Source organism: Diospyros lotus, chromosome 12 (assembly GCF_014633365.1).
Source record: "Diospyros lotus cultivar Yz01 chromosome 12, ASM1463336v1, whole genome shotgun sequence".
Taxonomy (NCBI): domain Eukaryota; kingdom Viridiplantae; phylum Streptophyta; class Magnoliopsida; order Ericales; family Ebenaceae; genus Diospyros; species Diospyros lotus.
Genome location: NC_068349.1, coordinates 7,793,605 through 7,812,510, shown reverse-complemented (window position 1 = coordinate 7,812,510; position 18,906 = coordinate 7,793,605). Strand labels below are relative to the sequence as shown.

Here is an 18,906-nt window from a genome sequence, read left to right as displayed (position 1 = left end):
CAAATGGCTTAAAACTCAATCTTCAAGGGGAGTTAATGATATATCCCATCCATTCGCTTGAAGAGGCATATCAAATGGCGCTTAAAGCAGAGGAAAAAGTTTAATAGGCCTTTTTCGGAAAATGTGATAACAGTAAAGCCTTGAAAGCAAAGATAGTGATCCCTAGTAAAAAAAAATTCAGCATCCAACTCTGAGCGTCCAAACCCACATGCTGAAGGAGGAAAAAAAGACCTTGGTAAGAATGGATCTTTAGGTTTCAAGTGTTTCAGGTGTGGTGAAGCTGGTCATTGTGCATATGAATGTCCTTCCAAGAAAGCCGAGGTGAATGTTCAAGAAGGGCAAGAAGAAGAAGGGCCTATTTATGATGAAGAGCCTGAAAGAGGAATTGAAAATGAGTATTGTGAACCTGATTGCGATGCCGAAAGTCTTGTGATTTGATGTGTAATGACTGTTCAAGAAGATGATAAATGGCTCAAGCATAACATCTTCTGAACTTATTGCTTGACCAATGAAAAAAAGTGTATCTTGATGGTTGATTTTGGAAGTGTAGAAAATATGGTGTCCAAGACGATGGTCGTGTTGGAGTTAGCAAACCAAGTCTACTATGTGACCGAGTCAGCAGGAGTGATGGAATAATAATGTCATTGTTTGTAGGTAGTAGGTCAGTTGATGACCTATTCTTAAGGGCACAACTTAGTTTGTTAATAATATTCTAGTTTGTTATGATTTTCACATGTAATCTGCATGTAATATCCCTATATAAGGGTCTTGCTTTTTATACAATAATAAGAAGAGAATTCTTGATTAATACTGTTCTGTTTTTCTTGTTCTTGAGAGTTGATCATAAGAAAGTAGTGTGTGTCTAAGAGAGTCCAGATCATAGCCAACAGTTGAAAAGCTAAAACTTCCATGTGAGCAGCATCCTAAACTGTACAAGGTGTCATGGTTCAAGAAAGGAGGAGAGGTTTTGGTAACACAAAGATGCCAGGTGAAATTCTCCATTGGAAAGTACGAAGACAAGCTCTATTTTGATGTCCTTCCTATGGACGCTTGTCACTTACTCCTTCGGAGACCGTGGCAATATTATCGATGTGCTCAACATGACGGAAGGAAGAACATCTACACAGTTAACAATGGAGGGGTAACATTTGTGTTGAACCCTTTGAAGGATGTCCCCACAAGTGTGGCATCTCATGATCAAGGCCCGGTTAGCTTGCTGTCCTATAATGCTTTCGAACAAGTTTTTAGTAAAGAAAATGTGGCATGTGCTTTGATGGTTGTAGAGGAAGATGCCAGAGATGTTCCTGAATAAGTTTCAAGTCTATTCCATAAATTTAAAAGTTTAGTTTAGGATGAATTACTTGCTCGCTTGCCTCCTCTTCGTGATATTCAACATCAAATTGATTTCATACCAGATGCAATCCTTCCTAACTTGCTTCGTTATAGAATGTCACCTAATAAACATGTTGAATTGAAAAGACAAGTTGAAGAATTGCTAAAAAAGGGACTGATTAAGGAGTATTAAGTCCATGCGCTGTACCAGCCCTTCTAACACCAAGAAAGGATGGAACTTGGAGGATGTGTATTGATAGTAGGGCAATAAACAAGATAAAAATGAAGTATCGGTTCTCAATCCCCCGACTCGACGACATGTTTGATATGCTTTGTTGGGCAAAGATATTTTCTAAAATTGATCTTTGGAGTGGATACCATCAAATTCGAATTAAATTAGGAGATGAATGGAAAACAACTTTTAAAATAAAGAATGGCTTGTATGAATGGCTAGTCATGTCATTTGGGCTTTTTAACACCCCAAGCAATTTTATGAGGTTGATGACTCAAGTTTTGAAGGATTTTTTGTGAAAATATGTTGTTGTTTACTTTAACGACATCTCAGTGTATAGCCAGGATAGAATTAAGCATATGGAGCTTCTATGAAATGTGTTCAAAGTCTTGAATGACAACTAGCTCTATATTAACCTGAATAAGTGTTCCTTTATCACTGATCGAGTTGTATTTCTAGGTTATATTGTGAGTGTAGAGGGGATGTAAATGGATGATGTAACGCCCCGTTTTTCGGGCGCATTATAACTTGGGACAATTCTAGGACAATAATTTTTTTTTTCCTTTCAAACTAATCCTAAACCACATCGTTCCTCTAATCTGTCCCATAACTCCCATTCATTTATCTCGAAAGAGAATCATTATACACATCAAATGCAGAAGCAAGGATCGAACTTGATATCTTAACATTGATTATTAAATCAGATCATCGTTCCTCAACATAACTTAATACATAGCTTAAGTTCTCAACTAACATTAACCCTAAATAAGATTATACATTAGCATTCCTTAAAACGTTCAGAATTTAAAGTAGCAGAACTTAAATACACGGGCTACATAACATACATTTCATTTCTCATGCACTCTAGTACTCTATTAAGTGTCATTTCATGCCTTATTCATCCTCGTATCTGCTATAATCTCCATCTGAAAAATTTGAATATTTCAAGGGCAAAGTCCAAGTTAGATGATGAATTATCTAAGTAAGGGTACATAAAACATATTTCGTGCATGAATACAATTTCTTACTCATCGTAAGGGTCAACTACACCCTTCATGCTGCTCACCATTTTTGCGGCCACCTCTTTCGAAGTCGGGGTGTATGGGTACACCCTTGGTAAAGCAGCGGTGCCAGTTCGTACTCCTTACGGCCTCAATGTGTGTGATCAATGATATCAACGTATACATATGCATTTCATAGCATGACATGTATGCAGTTTATGTGATGGATACATATCAGAGTATATCAATATGATGAAAGTATCCCCGAGGATCGGGGTTTGAAACATAAATCACCTACAACCAACTATTTTCCATAAAACTAAATCCAGTTGGAAAGTACCACTTACCTTTTCAAGCTTATTGATCTATCTCGATATTCACGTAATGTCTCGAAATTCGTGCATCACCTCAATTTGCGTGCCAACCTCAAAATTCATATCAGTCACTTCAACTTAAGCCTAAAAACATCTTAATCACCATATTTATTTAAATAAGTATTAAAACCTATTTTTTCATAATGTTTTGCATTTTCTTTATTTTTCTCTCTATTTCTTTCTATTTTTCTTCAATAAATTCAAATTAAATATTTCTCAAATATTTTATCAAATATTTCACTATGAAAATTCATAAAATAATATTATTGAATTTCTAGAATTTTTTAAGAAATTTTACTTACCTTGACTTAGCCTCTCCAGCTTCCTTGGTATGCGTGTCATATTCTCAAAATGCGTGCCCGAACCATTTTCTTGTCCAAAATCTCTGGAATATTAATAAATACCCAAATCCTATTTTTTTGGGGGATTTTTCCAGAAATTTTCTCCAATTTTTTCTATTTTTCTCTATTTCTTTACTTTTCTTTCTTTTTCTTTTTCTTTTTTTTTTCTTTTCCTGCGTGCACCATTCTTATCTTTTCTTCTTTCTTTTCTTTTTTTCTTTCTTTTTTTTTTTCTTCTCTTCTTCTTCCTTCTTCTCCTCGTTTCTTCATTCTTCTCATTCTTTCTTCCAGCTTCCCTGCAACTGCCATGGCCGCCTGCAACTGTGCGACCAACTTTGGCCGCATTCAGCCTCGCCGATTGTTGCTCCAACCTCCACCGAGCCCACCCAACCTCGTTGAACATCACCTGAGCTTGTTGGACCTCGCCCCAACTACTGGCCGACCTCTGTATGCGTTGCCATGGTCGCAGCTTGCGGTCATGGTGGCTGCCCGCCCGTTGCAATTGCTTCTGATTGTTGATGTGAGCTCCTGGCTCCCTCTCGATCTCTCTCCTGATCTCTTTCCAGCTTCTCCTCGATCACCTCGGCCATTTGCTCGCCCGCGCTCGCTCTCTGCAACTTCGGCCATGGCTTACCCTTTGCTTCTCAACTCTCATCTCTATTTATAGGCACTTGACAACTTCCTCACCTCACTGAGGCCATACCTCATTGCGTGTAAAATCTCCCATAAATCTCATAGGGCATGGCTCGGAGTTGTAAGGTGTGGCAAGTTGTAGAGGGATGGCTGCCATCCACGCACGCACGCACACGCGAAATATATATATATATACTATATATACCATATATTACATTAATAAATATAAGAAATTATGCATTAAACCCCAATTTTCTCATAATATCACTTGGGCAATTCCCTAATAGCAATTGTACCCTCAAACATCAAATTAATTTGCATTTCATTACCAAAAACGCAAAATTAATAATTCAAGGTTACTTGATTATGACGATTTTGCCCCACTGTCTTCATCGGGCTATTGTTTCATCTCAAAACCATTGAAGGGTTGCTCATTACACAAAACTGGAGCCCCTCTAGGGTTCCGTTGATTTTTTGACAGTCCTCTACGACAATTCGATTTTACAGCTTAAATAACAGTTGTATTTTAGCTGTATCGAAAACTGTTCCCGATTCGATTTTTTTTGATACCATAAATCCTATCTCGAAACGCTCGTCAAGACCATGTTATTTTCTTTAGATAATTTCACTGCGAGACATTCCCTGTAGTTGATTCGGTACTTATAACTGCTATTAAGTTAATTTTTTCAGTATTCTAAACTTGCCTAAATTACGTGGCAACCTTACGAAATATGGGTTCTTACAGATGAGAAAGAGGTAAAGGCGATTCTTGATTGGCCAACCCCAAGAAGTTTTAAGAAAGTGCAAAGTTTTCATGGCTTGGTTTCTTTTTATCAACGTTTCATAAAAAACTTTAGCACCTTTGTTGCTCCTATGATGGATGTCTTGAAAAGCAATGAGTTTCAGTGAACTAAGGAAGCACAAAGGAGTTTTCAACTTTTGAAGGAAAAGCTTGTGGAAGCTCTAGTGCTAGCTCTGCCCAACTTTTCAAAAATGTTCCAAGTTGAGTGTGATGCTTCAAATGTGGGTATAGGTGCTGCCCTAATGCAAGAAGGGAGGCTGATTGCTTATTTCAACGAGAAATTAAGTAATGCCAAGAAAAGGTATTCAACTTATGACAATGAGTTGTATGTGATTGTGCAAGCCTTGCGACATTGGGAAGAGTACCTCTTTGGTGTGGAGTTTCTTCTCTATTCAGACCATGAAGCTCTAAGATTTCTCAAGGCACAAAAGAAGCTGAATTCTCGACATGTTGGGTGGGTATCTTACATGAAAAAATTCAGTTTTGTTCTAAACCACAAAGCAGGTTACTCTAACAAGGTTGCTAATGCTTTGAGTAGAAGATATAGCTTGTTGACTCCATTCTCTTTCGAAATTGTTGGCTTTGATCTCTTATCAGAATACTATGTAGCGAATGCTTTCTTTTCAAAGGTTTTGCAAGAGTTAAGTGATGGAAAAAGCCAAGACTATTTGCTCATGAATGGGTATCCTTTTAGGGCAAATCAGTTGTGTGTTCCAGAGGGATTATTGAGGCTTTTTATCATTCAAGAGTTGCATGGTGGTGGACTTGGTGGGAATTTCAGAAGGGACAAAACTGAACTGCTAGTTAAAGAATGCTATTTTTGGCCGTCCTTGAAGCGGAATGTTGCTCGTTTTGTGAAAAGATGCTTGGTGTGTCAAAAGGCCAAAGGAAGAGTGCAAAATACAGGTTTATACCAACCACTTCCTATCCCTAATGCTCATTGGGAGGATATTTCAATGGACTTTGTTATAGGCTTGCCAAGAACACAACATGGGTATGATTGCATCTTTTTAGTTATTGACCGTTTCTCAAAAATGGCTCACTTTATACCATGCAAGAACTCCATTGATGCTTCCCATGATGTTACCTTAGTTTTTCGAGAGATAGTTCGTTTGCATGGCATTTCGAAATCAATTGCATCAGATCGTGATGTTCGATTTATGAGTTACTTTTGGAAGATACTTTGGAAGCTTTTTGGAACTCAACTACAGTTTTCTAGTGCTTATCATCCTCAAACAGACGACCAAACTGAAGTGGTGAGCAGATCACTTAAAAATTTATTGAGAAGTCTGGTGAGGGATAGTCCAAAGAGATGGGAGTTCGTCATTCCTCAAGCTGAGTTTGCCTATAATAGTTCTTTCAATCGATCAACTAAAAATGCTCCATTTGAGGTGATTTATGGCAGAAAACCCCATCAAGTTATGGATCTTTTTCCATTAAGTTACCAAGTTCGGGTTAGCATGGATGCGGAGGAGTTTGCAGCCCACATCAAAGCATTCATGATCAAGTTCGAGAGCACTTAATGGAAGCTTCTAAGTATTACAAAACTAAGGTTGATGCACATTGGAGGAATAATGAGTTTGAGGAGGGTGATTTGGTTATGGTTTATATAGCAAGAAGAGATTTCCAGCGAGATCCTATAACAAGCTCAAGCAAAGGAAGTTTGGGCCATGTCGAATCATCAAGAAGCTTGGGCCAAATGCTTATCGATTGGAGTTGCCACAAGGGTTATCAATCAACCTATTCTTTAACATCAGTGATTTGTATGCTTATTATGGAGATGATGATAGTGATTCCTTGAAGTTTGAAGAATTGATTGCTTCACCAGAAAATTCTCTTTATCATCATTGATTTGTATGCTTATTATAGAGATAACGATAGTGATTCCTTGAAGTTTGAAGAATTGATTGCTTCACCAGAAAATTCCCATAAAGAAATCATTGATGTCTTGGATGTTCATTCAACCACTACTCGACGAGGAACCTATACGCAATATCTGGTTCATTGGACAGGAAAAACGCATTGTGAAAATGCATGGGTGTCAGCTCAAGACTCAAGAAGCTTGATGAAAGGCTTTGGGAAGATTTGGTTACAAATTCCAAGAAGACTTCTTTTCTAACGGAAGAGAATGATGCAAGAGCATATTGGGGAGACGAGAAGTCTATTTAATTTTATTTTGTTTTCTAGTGTTAGTCTTTGAAAACCTTTTGATTTCTATGTCTTGTGAATGTGTGTTGTTTGTCTTGGAAATATGGCTTTCTTTGGAAAGTCCTAAAGTAATAAGTGTCTAGGGAAAATAACTTGGAGTATCTTTTGTAATCTCTATATATATCTTTGTGAATGGAAATTTGGGGAGTTTTTGGAGTATATATATATATTGCAAGTCCTTTCCTTGCTTGAAGTGAGTGAGTCTTTCTAAATATCAAGCATCCGACTTGGTTGTGTGAGTGTCTTCTGCGATTAGCAACGTTGAGTGACGTCTGTTGCCTCCAGTTTAGTGATTCCTAGAATTATCCTAACCTTCAATGTTCTGGCCTGCATTAGGATTGGAACCAAAAGTTCTCTTTCATATTTGTCATTTTGTATTATCTGATGTTGTTTTAGCTTTGTAACTCTCCAGTAAACTGGTTAGTGTGTGTATATACAGAAATGACAAGGAATAAGGATTATTAGTATGATAGGATATTAGTTGATTTATTCTATTAATATTTTTAGTTTATCTTTCATTTAGAGTTTAGAGTTATATTTGATTTAGGTTTTATCTTATTATCTTTTAGTTATTTCATCTTTTATAGCTTGGAAATGATTTCATAAGAATGTTGTAATTAGGATAGAATTTTTCCAATAAATAGGCATACGAGGCATTCAAAAAACACGTCTTTGATTATCTAAGCACTCTTTTCTCCCTTTGTTCTTACTTTTTCTTCTACTTCCCTTTCTTTTTCAATCTTTCCTAAAATTCTGGCAGTCCCTTGTCAATATTGGTAGGAGAGCAAATTTGATGCAGGAGCAATAAGACAACTAGGAAAGTATAGAACATAGAGATTGAAGAAGTAAAGAAGAATAGGGTCGCAAATGAGTCGACTCGTTAAAACCTTGTTCGAGTTTGTTTGTTAAGGTAAACGAGTAGAGTTTAAGTCTAACTTTAAAACTCGATTTGTAAACGAGTCGAGCTCGAGCTAGCCGGTACGAATAAAGGCGCGCGAGCAAGCTTGATTATAGGCTCGCAAGCTGGATTGTTTAGAGGGTCGCGAGCAGTTCGATTATTGCCTTGTTAACAGCTCATGAATAGGTTTGTTTATAAATACATTAATAAATTTATTCATAATTTTATAAAAATATTATTTAACATAAAATTATCAAAGTTTAGAGTATTATAATAATATCATTGATAGAATGTGTTGATAATGAGATATGTTGTGACTTTAAGATTAATCGACCAATGCATGAGTTTAATAGAGTAATTATCATTTTAATCGAGTAAAGAAATGTTTAGTTTAATAACAACTAACAAATATTGTGTTTGACTAATTTTTTCTTTTAATCAAGTAACATCTAAACATTTAAGGGTTTAATCGATTATATACTTGTTTTACTCGAGTATATGATGTAATAACAATATTTGAATAACCAAAAAGTTAATTGACTAAGTGATACATTAGTCAAGTAACTATAATATTAACAGAGTAGTAAATCTAGATCAAAATGACAAATCTCTATACTTGTATCATTAAATGATTAAAAATAAATATTAATCGAATAAGTCCTATTTAAAATTAATAATAATTTTAATCACTATTATGAATTATTATTGATTTTAAATAAAATTATTATATCCAATTTATAAATTTTGTTTGTAGATAAAATACTTGAGTGTACATTTAATCACTACAAGAATCTAGGCTTCTTGTCACAATAAGTACATTGTGACAAAATTGATTTGTCACACATTAGTCACAATAAACCTATCTTGATAAGTATATCGTGACAAAACCGAGTTTTGTCACAATGTCATCAGTTTTATTATGACAAACAATATTTTGTCACTTAAACTAACTTATTATAACAAATTATTTTGTTGTACAAGAAAATATTTTTGTCACAATAGGTACTATTTAGTTACAATAAATCTAAATTTTAGATACAAATCATATGTTTTATCGTAACAAAGTGTATCTAGTGAGAAAAAATATTTTGTCACAATTTAAATAGTGAGAAAACTTATTTAACATAATTTTTAATGCAATAAAATAAATTTTGTCATTTATTAGTTAAATGGACAATAAATTTTTGTTGCACATTTTATAATGACAAATAATTTTGTCAATCATTTAATATTGTGACAAATATTTTTTTGACAATGCAAAAACAATGACAAGACAAATTTTTCAAATTTATTCAATAGTGATAAAATATTTTTGTCAATATCCCAATAATGACAAAATTATGTGTCAATAATTTATACAAGTGACAAATTTTTTTAGTAAGAAAATATTAACAATGATGAAATTATTTTTTATAAAATCATAAAGAGTGACAAAAATGTTTTGTCCAAATTGAAATATTTTTAATAATCTAATATTGCATGTATTTTTAGGAATTGTGCCCTATAATAATTAGCAAAAAAGTAATTCAAGCAAGAAAAAGTCAATCAACTAAGTGGTACATTAGTCAAATAACTATAATATTTAACTCAGTAATAAATCTAGGTCAAAATGATAAATCTCTATACTTGTATCATTAAACGATTAAGAATAAATATTAATTGATTAAGTCCTATTTAAAATTAATAATAATTCGAATCACTATTATGAATTATTATTAATTTTTGGCATAACTATTATGAACTATTATTGATTTTAAATAAAATTATTATATCCAATTTATAAATTTTGTTTGTAGATAAAATACTTGAGTGTACATTTAATTGTTTATAATGATTAATTTTTTGAAATTTAATGTAACATTATTCGATTAACTTTTCGATATTACTTTAGTGAGATATACAGTTATTCGAGTAAGTCTTTTTGATACTCGAGTAAAATATAATATTACATCAATATATATATATAATATTATCATGAAAATATAGTAATTATTTAAAAAATATAAAAATTTGTACATATTTTGAATAATATGCAAAGTAAAAACTTTTATATTTTATATATTACATGTTGTAAAATACACTATATGATTTATGTTGAAAAATATAAACTTTACTTATAACTTAGGGTATAAATTAATTTATTTTTTAGTATCAAAACTAAACACAAGAGTAAAATATAAATAACTGAAACTTATAAGCCACAATCTCAAACTTAGTCACGATCGTAAATGGCCCATAGAATTTAGGATCGAGTTTGGAAATCTATTTGTGAGAAAGAACTCTTCGGTGAGAGTGTTTCAACTTGAGATAGACCATATCCTCCATCGCAAACTCCAGCTAGTGATATAGAATTTTTTGTCGTTGCTATAAATAGGAGTCAACTTCAGCTAGTGATGTAGATTCTAAGAGTGACATATAGGAGATAGATGCCCAGGTCAATGAATGAATATGATCTCAAAACATGTAAAACAAAACATGAGCATGAATATGATTTCAAAATCCGAAAAATAAAAATAGAGATTATCCTTTGTCTGAAATCAATGGTGACCCTACACTGAAAGAAGATGAATCAAATAAGAATGTATATAGATGCGTCCAATCCAACCGTTCATGACCTGGTTGAGAAGAGTTCACTACTTCTGCATCCATTTGTAATATCAACATTTGCAACATGAAATAAATGTATGTTATTGAAACCATCACTTAATTACATTTTCATTTCTAGATTTGTATGACAACAGAGATGTAAAAAGAAAATTTAATATTTACTTAACAACTTACAGATGTACAAAGAACTTAAGTGCCTATTCATTTGTGAAAAATAATTTTTATATTTTATCTCTAATTTTTATTTATGTTTCTATAGTACCATTCAGGCCTAGTGAAAGCATAGGGGAGTAAGGCCTATGCCTAGGCCCCCAAGAAGGAAGGGTCATAAAATTAATAATTAATTAATTTTTTTTATGTTTTGATATATAAAATTACTAATTTTATTTTATGATGATTTTTTCTTAAATTCACATTCTGTTTATTTTGTTATTTCATTTGAACGAGAAGACTCCCTAACTCCCCATGTCCATGGATTATTTTTTAATATTAAACAATACATAGTGAGATGAGGAGACGCTCAACTTTCTAAATTCACAGATTATTTTTTAATGTTAAACAATGAATAATGTGATATAAACTAGTAAGGCAATAATAATAATAATAAAAAAAGACAAGAAGTGATATTAGTTTAGGAGGATAATTTGATAAAATGATTCTTTGGACTACAAAAATTTCGTTTGGGGAATTAGCACTAATTTGGACATTAAAAAAAAAAATAAAAGTAAATCGATGAATTTTTAATTTGCAGACTTGCTGTAAACTCTTCACATTTTTTGTTTATTCTTAATTTTCAGATCTTTTTTCTCTTGTCTATATTATTAATTGAAAAAGATTTACTTTGTAAACTAAAATACAAAAATTTAATTAGCGATGTTATATCTCAAAAAAAAAAAAAAAAATTTAAGAATTTTTATTATTTTTTAGAAGGCCACTAAACTAATTATTGCCTAAGGGCCCCATTAACGCTTGAGCCGGCCCTATTTCTATTTCTACAGAAAATTAAAGAAAAATGAAAAGTGCTTTTATTTCTATTAAATATAAAATTAATTTTAAACTTAAAAAAATAAGAGAATGTATTTAAAATAATGCATCAAAAGAAATGTAGAGATTGATGGCATGTGATTTGATGAAGAGGGAGATGCAGTTGTGCTTGTCAAGGGATGAGAATGGTAAGAGGAGAGGAAGAGGGTTGTAGAGAAAAGGGCGTAGGTGGTGCTTATTATCACAATGGCAAAGACGTCGCCATAGTGACAATGATGGGGACTACAAAAGAAGAAGTGGAGTGTTAGAATTTGTTATAATTATAACTCGAAATTCAAATTTGACTATATTAGGAATTTAAATTTGATTGTGATTAGAATATTAAATTTTATTGTGATTGGAATACATTTATAATTAAAAATTTATATTTTTTGTGATTCATCTTCTTATTAGAATATAGATTTATTTAAATCTTTTTTTTATATACATTTATAAATAAGTAATAGACCTATAAATAAGTACCTAATACTTTAAAATTATTACAACTATATTATTATTATAGTATCAATATCATCATAGTGATATATTATTCTTTTTACTTATGATTTTTTTCAATTTAAATTTTTAACATTAAATTTCTACATTTATTTGTCTATTTAATAATTTAATTATGATTTATTTTCAATTCAAAATTCTAACAATAATGATTTAGAAGCCGATAATGTTAGTTGGCTGCATCGGCCGGTAAGTCAGTGGCCAAATTAAAAATACAGTAGCTTGTACACAACTACAAACAGGAAAACAGAAGTTGCGTCTGAATGGGACAATTTTGTAAAATCGCAAGTAAACGACTGGTCTCCGAGTCCTAGTGCTTCTACATCTTTATTTCTTGTGTCTGGACATTGCGTAAACAGTACTCAGTGCAACAAGTCAAGTCCTTGTGGGCGTGCCCTTAAGCACGTTCTCGGGACGGACCAACCAATTTTCATGTTCCTATATTAATTATGCAATTAGTTAAATAACCCCACCCAGAAAAAAAAAATGGATTTCTCCCAGTGAGGAATACGAGTCCAAGCGTAGAACTTTTAATAAAATTAAAAATGATATGTAAAATATCTGAATTATAGTAGAAAAATCGAATCTGATTTGTCTTATGACCTCTGTGAAAAAAAACTAGAAAAACTTTTTTTGTACATTTACCCCTTGTCAATCCAAGGCTCAAATGATGATGCCGAAAGACAGTACATGAGCGATCTAAAATTGATTCTGATTATTATGTATTTTTTATTAATTTTTATGCCTATTTATAGGTATCATGCAGATATTGATAGACATATTTTTTTAGGAATTTGAATCTAATTCAAATTTCAATCACTTATCTCATCATATTGTTAAAATTCAAATACGGATGAATTTGAAATAAATTCAAATTTTAAATACTTATCTTATTATTAGGAAACTTATTTCAATGTAACTGCAATTCTAATAATCTCCCACTCGGGTACATGAGATAATGCTCAACTCATCTTCTCATATAGGACGTTGAGGGGTACGATCTTGATGACAATGATAAGAGTGTTATATCAAGCAATCACCAATACCAACATAATACTGCTGCAAAAAGAAATAAACGAGGACAATGTCATATATGCCTTAGATAATAAATAACACATCTATCAAATGCTTCCAATCTCTCGAGAGTAACTCTAAATAGCATTTGATTATCAATCGAAGTTCTTGCACTCATGATCATCACACAGATGATCATCCGAACTATGAGTTGCAAAACTTACATAATGTGGTATAAATTATCTTTCCCAAAATTCGAAGCAATCCATCTCTTGGTTCAACCACTTGCCCAGTCATGGCTCGCCTAGCTGCTTTCTTGCTGGCTAATTGGGTGACATGTTAAAGTAGTGTAATTGAACCTCAACTTCATGAAACAATTTTAAGTCAGAAGGCATATGTGAATAGGGTCCTATGCAGTGACAGAAAGAACAATCTTGTCACTTCCCTATAGCGATCGGACAAGCGCATGTTGTATGACATGCATGCTATGGTGAAGCTTCCATTAATCAGGGATGTCACACTTAAAATATCGTAAAGACGTCAGCCCAGTCACTATATAGGCACTAGCCTGACTCACTCAACTCATGAGTACTCATATCTTGTTATTCTCAACCTTAATATGGAATTCAGAATAGATTCATATTCGACTTCTTCAAATAAGCCTCATCTTAGCCGTACTAAGGAAACAATAACGATCTTGAATACCCCTCATGTATCAAGGCACTTACACTGATCACATAAGTCCAAGAATAAGTTGTCTTATCCTGCACACCACACAAGTGTCAGGGCGATCGTCTGTGTGAGATGACTGATCCAAGCTTGGAGACATTCACGAACATGTGCAACTATTTCAATGTTTTCCATATCAACAACACAATGTCATATAATGAAAACAAAAATAAGATAACAAATATCCATTAGCATAAATCAATATGAATGTCATAAAAAGTAATCAAATATAGAATTCAAATTCTATGTAATCCCATACGCCTCACATGGGGATTCAAATAAATTCCTGCTAAGTGGTATTGTCAATGGGTTAGCCAACATTTTGTTGGTCCTTTAGGGTATGGCTACTCAAGAAGAGGGGTGAATTGAGTAATTAACATTTTTTTCTCTTTTAATAAATATTCTTGATTAATGATTTTATTTAATAATATATATTTGATAAATATAATAATTATATTTGAGATTAATAATTAATGCAAACCACAAAATATAACAAGAATAAACAATATGAAGCATAATACAATTTATATTGGTTTGATGTTTCCACACACACCTAATCCACTCTCCCAAGGTCTAACCATGCTTGGGGTTCCATTAAATCAAAATCACCAAGATTTCCACACTAGTTCACCTTAGAAACTAGATACACACCTAGATTACAACAAGTTCTAGGCAACCACTACACTAAGATTTTCTCCCTAACTTATCTTGGAAACTAGATTCATCAAGATTTTAATAGTTCTAGAAAACCTATATAATCATCAATAATAATTTAAATGTTTATAAATAATTTATCCACATTTGGACATAAATAAAAAATTAAGAATAAATTATACAAGACAATAATATTTAAATAAATAAATAAATAAATTTGCAAGCTCAAATGAAGAAGTTTGGATTTGTCGTAGAAGACTTGAAAAACTTTTCTCTTCTTACTTTGTGACTCTTTACGTAGATATGCAATAATGCTTCGAGAGGCTCGTATTTCTTGGATGTTTTGCTTGAGAGCGTTTGAGAGCTTTCAGATGCTTTTGATATGTAATGGAAGCACTAAGATACTCAAAAAATGAATTTGGGGGGTATTTATAGACATTTTAGCCATTTTTCCAACAGTAAAAAATCTGACCGTTATAGCAAAAAAACTTAATATAACTTAAAATTAATATGTGCACTTAAATAACCAAGAAGGCGATTAGTTGGTAAGGGAAGGTTAGGACAACCTTAAGGTGTTAGGATCAAACCATGGAGCATGCAGTTGGTTTTATTAAATTCTTTTTGTTATACATAGTTAAAAAAATATTTTATAAATTAATTTAAAATATACTTTTAAAAATATTTTTAATAGAAAATAATAGTTTTGATAATACATATGCTATAAAAAATATTTAATAAATTAATATTAAAAATATATTTTTAATAGAAAAAAATATTTTTGATAATGCATATGCTATGAAAATATTTTATAAATTAATCTGAAAAATATTTTAAAATATTTTTGGTAATACATATGCTATGAAAAAAATATTTTATAAATTAATAAAAAATAATTCGGTACTACAATTAATATATTTAAGAAAAATACTATTTTTGTTAATCACCAAAAATACTATAATTTGTATATTAATTTTTTTTATTAATTATCAAAACTTAATTAATATAAGCAAGTTAGCTCAACACATTTCAGCATTAGGAATATAACTCAAGATCACTTTCTTGTCCCTGATTAATCATCTAATGTAGTGATATCTTATTCTTATGTGTTTTTCTCTATCATAGAATTTGAGGTCGTGTGCAAACTGTATCGCAACCATGTTATCGATACGAATCTCGACAGGTTCATCAGCCTAAGTTATTACCCCGAGCTCTCGAAGAAAAGCACTAAGCCAGGATGCATGTCTTCCAGCTTCTGAACTAGCCCCATACTCTACTTCTATAGTCGATTGAGCAATGCAATTTTGCTTCTTGCCTCGACAAGAAATAGAGCCTCCACCAAGAGTGAAAATATATACTGATGTGGAAACACTATCATCTATATCTTTGCCAAAATCAGCATCAGTGTAACCACGTACTTTCATATCTCCGCCTTGAAAGCTAGAACATAATCATAAGTACTACGTAAATACCTCATGATTCTCTTGACAACTTTCCAGTGTTTCTCACCTAGATTACTTTGGTACCTGTTTACTAGGCCAACGACAAAACAGATATCAAGACGAGTATACTTCATTAAGTACATGAGACTCCCAACAACACTGGCATATGGTTTCTTTTCCATTAGTTTCCTTTCTTCCTCTGTTTTAGGTCATTGACTAGTACTCAAGACGTGCAACCCTTATCAATTAGAGTATCAACAGACTTTGAGTTATCCATATTAAATCGTTCAAGGATCTTACGAAGGAAGTCTCTTGAGACAAACTCAAAAGCCTCTTTGAGCGATCCCTCGAGATCTTAACTCCGAGAATAAAACTCGCTTCCCCTAAATCCTTCATCTCAAAGACAGATGATAGCCATTCCTTAATGGCGTTGATCATCTCCAAGTTGTTTCCAGCCAATAAGATGCCATCTACATATAAGGACAAAATCAAGAAACCATCTCTTGTTCTTTGGACATACACAATGATCTTCCTCCATCATGGTCAAACCTATGGAGGTAACGAATTTATGAAACCGTAGATACCATTGCCTAGACAACTACTTGAGATAATATTGGATTGTTTAAGTCGGAACACTTTGCCCTCTTGCCCTTCAGTAACAAAATCGATGGGTTGATCCAAGTATATCTCCTCGTCTAGTTCTCTATTGAGAAATGTTGTCTTAACATCCATCTGGTGTAACTCAAGATTTAAGTGAGCAACAATAGCTAGAATCACGCGAATAGAGTCAGATCTCACCATAGGAGAAAATGTCTCCAAGAAATCCACACCCTTTATTTGGGTGTAGCCCTTTGCGACCAACCGGGCTTTATACTTGTCGATCAATCCATCAGCTCGGCATTTGACTTTCAAGAGCCACTTGTTGCCAATCGCCTTTCTATTTGGTGGAAGATCGACAAGTTCTCACACCTTATTCTTATCCATCGAGTCCAATTCCTCTTTCATAGTGATCAACCATTGATCTCGGTTTGGGGAGGTTTAAACTTCTTTATAAGAAGTCAGCTTAGTGTCATTCGACATGGCACACATAAGTACCCTTCCCTCAATATCATCAAAATGATGACGAGGGATAAGCCTATGTTGGCTGCGTTAAATTATTTGAGTCTCCAAAGTACTGCCTATGGGTTCACTCCCACTAACTGTAGGAATCCTCCCACTAACTAAAAGCACTTCCTCTTGTAACTCATACAATTGGGAGTCCTTATCAATCTCACCAATTCTTGGGAACTCATCCTCAAGAAACTTTACATCCCGAGATTCTATCTCAGTCAAACCCCCACTAGGATGTTCACCATACATGACATATCCTTTTGAACTCGTAGGATACCGAATGAACACCTTCTTGTTGGCTCTCGGTCCAAGTTTGCCATATTTGTGGGACGTGCTATGAACATATCCAGCTAACCCCCAAGGCCGTAAGTGATCCAAGTTTGGCCTTTTACCACTCCATAACTCATAAGAGGCAGAGGGCACGAACTTGCTTGGAATACAGTTAAGAATGTAGGCTATAGTCAACAACGCATCTCCCCAGAAACTAATTGGGAGATTTGTAACATCCCGCATCAAGCGATAGGAAAGACTAGATCAACTTATCCCGATGGGCTTACGTGAACTTCCCAGGGGTCACCCATCCTTGAGCTACCCTAGCTCAAACACACTTAACTCGGGAGTTCTTTATCCATATTCAGTCCAAAAGGTATCCAGTTGGTGTTGTTTCATTTCTTACTATCCTCGATATATATACTAGCTTCTCTAGAGCCCCTTCTTGGACCTGACTTTGGGCTCTCAAGGTATTATATTCTCCCCCCTTGAGAACATGACGTCTTCGTCATGTGACCTTACAATTGGTCCCAGATCTTCTCCCATTTGGGAGCTGCCATCCTAGAAATCTGCTAGGAGCTGCTCCTTATTCGGGCCCTCGTTGGGAACTTGTACCGGTCAGTTACGGTTAGAATATGAAATATGTTTAAATATGCTTGATTGTTGGAGTACTTTATTGAGCGTGTTGGTATTTATTTTATTTGTCTACGAAAATTGGATTTATATTTTAAGGGCCTAATCAAGTATGAGAATCGGGTGAGTTTTCGTTGCCTATACATTTTACACCCGAGTTCTTGACAGTCGAAGATGGCGAAGCTTGGACCCCACCCAGGGCCCTAATATTATTTTAATATTTTATGTTGGTAAGGCATAACCATCATTTGAGATAGGCCGGGGTTGTAATCGTAGGTTACGGAGGCACTCGGTAGTTGTAACGCCCCGCTCCCACTTATGGGTGTTACTCGTGAACAATTACCCAAATTGTCCACCTGCCCGGCCTTAGGTGAAGGGTGGACCATGTTTCAAGATGAAACGCCCTAGGTGGGAACTAGGCTCGCTCTTCCCTTCCCTCATCCCCAGGATTCACTAGCGAAATTAGGATTTAACCACACCGTATTGGCTAAAAAAATAAAACTCATGAAAATGCCCAATTGCCATTTCTTATTTATATTTAATTCTTTTCCATCCAAGAATTTTACCAGGCTCCATAAACCACCATTTAAACAAATCCATTGATTGATTACCAATTTTGGAGGAAAAACTCATCATTTTCAATTTTCCAAAATTTCGACATTTTCTCAAAAAATGCCCGAAAATCCCTTTATTTTGAAAATTTCTTCGGGGCCCAAATTCAATTAAGAAATGCCCCCAAATTCCCCAATTTTTTCAATTTTTTAAAAAATTTACCGGCGGGGTCCGCTGGCACGCCCGGGGCCCGAGCAGGGCCTCGCTGGCTGCTGGCCGCGCATGCTGCGCGCCCGCCTGCGCTCCTGGTCGAGCTCGCGCGGCCGCCCGTGAGCCCACCCGCGCTCGCGCCCGCCTGGCCGCCTGCGGCCGGCTGCTGGCCCCTGCTACTCTTCAGCTTTCTTTTTCTTTTTTTTTTTTCCCAAACTCTCCAGATCTCATTTCTGAAATATATGGCTCCTAATTCCAAAATTTGGCCTCCAAAAACCCTCAAAAATTTATCCAACTAGATGCCTTTCACACTAGGCAAAAATACATC

The 18,906-nt window shown here is 34.1% G+C and overlaps 1 protein-coding gene across 1 annotated transcript in view; it reads left to right on the top strand.

Annotated features, from left to right (window-relative positions):
• Nucleotides 1-18,906, top strand: part of LOC127786835 (disease resistance protein RPM1-like) — a 117,221-nt gene that overhangs the window by 61,568 nt on the left and 36,747 nt on the right. The window lies entirely within an intron of this gene.